This window comes from Pezoporus flaviventris, unplaced genomic scaffold, assembly GCF_033815535.1.
Source record: "Pezoporus flaviventris isolate CSIRO_AGI_PZ_B2104156 unplaced genomic scaffold, CSIRO_AGI_Pfla_v1 ptg000013l, whole genome shotgun sequence".
NCBI classification, from domain to species: Eukaryota; Metazoa; Chordata; class Aves; order Psittaciformes; family Psittacidae; genus Pezoporus; species Pezoporus flaviventris.
This window is the reverse complement of record NW_026892561.1, coordinates 9,848,281-9,850,027: the sequence shown is the minus strand read 5'-3', so window position 1 is coordinate 9,850,027 and position 1,747 is coordinate 9,848,281.

Below are 1,747 nucleotides of genomic sequence, written 5' to 3'. Positions count from 1 at the left end.
GAGGACTATTCACCAACATTCACCTCCACCTGTGCCACACACTAACAAGATGTTTATCGTTCTACTACAGAGCAGTACTTTTATTAACTAGAACTAGTACTTCAAATAAATTTGCAAGGTTTTTTAGCGACATTTTATGATATTTTCACCCTACACAGCATGCAAAGTCTTTAGTGTTATTACTGACTAGGTTTTAAAGGGATCTGCAGGCTGTATTTCATTAGTAAAACAACATTAATTTACTACAGAAATAATTACAAAGAGCGAGAAGTATTTATCATACTTTATAAGGTAATGTGATTTTGATGTGACAATTTATTCATGCATAGCTGGAAAATGCAAATAATCTACTAAATTGGGTAGTGGTACCATTATGTCTTATGTGCTGGAAATCGTGTATCATAAATGAGAACTCAGAAAAATTACTGTTTGTAAATTTATGTATTGACATACTTTATTGCCGTAAACACTAGTAAAATTGGAATTGCTATTTAAATCTTAGTTCTGAAATAAACTACAAAAAAGATAGGCCACTATAAAACCAGACAGCTCTGTGCAGAATTAGAGCTTCAGAGATTATTTTTATCTTGCTATTTTATAAGTGTAATGAGACAAATTATCCTCTGAGGATAAATTGATTAAACAACGTTAATTTCTCAAAATAAAATGAGCATCCAAAACACAAGGGGTTATCTGCTATAGGTTACATTTCATATATTAGATACTACTCCTCCATAGTGCATTTTCTTTCGCCATTTAAGACAGAATTCTTAACTTTCATTGATTTTATAACCAGCAGCATGTTGGTTACTAACATTAGTGTACATAATCATCTCCACAAAATTTGACATTTCAGTTTTATATAAAACAATTTGAAACTGACTGGGAATTCCTGACATTTAATTTTTCCTTTTCATCTAAAATAAGTTTAAAGAATAAATAACATGGCCCACAGTACTTTAACTCTTCATTACCAACAGCACATTAGTTAAAGTAACCCTGTGTACAAGATACAGTATGCTCAACTGCAACAGAAGATTGTGGGCTCAGGCTTGCAACTATTAAATACAGAGAAATGCTACCTACCTTGTGCTCTCTGTCCTAAAATTACACTCCTTTCTCAAAATAAACATTTTCAAGGTCCCAACTGAACAATGGGATGTATATAACGTAACTACCTACTTACAAAGTTTCTTTTATTTTCAAGTTTTATTAAAATTCAAATTTTCTTGAAAAATGATCTCTATTTCTCATAACTTTAGAATAACCTAAATTTTCATATCCATTTCTACAATTAGAAATATATAGTGATCACATCTGTTTGAATACACATATAGGTTTCATCCCAGACTGATGATGAGGCACTAGTACAATTAAGAGAAATTTTGACAACTTTGAACTTCTTTAACACACTAAAATTTATGACTTCCATACCACCGTGTTTCACCCCATAAAAAGGAATATCGGTATTATGTGAAAACTTGTCCTTAAATCAGAGGTACAAGAGTAAAATATGCACAACAGCCTTTATAAAATTGGAAATTATCCCCATCGGAAGACCACTGAAGTACTTCATGCAGTATTTCTTTACTAGAAAAAAAAACATTCACTTATTGTAACGTGCAAAAGACTCATGTGGACTTCAGGATCCTTCCTAAATAACAAAGAGAATGAGGACCCGCTCTCTCAATTATACTTCAGAGTGTCATGGTTTTAGACTACAAAAAAATCAGCAACATAGAACATG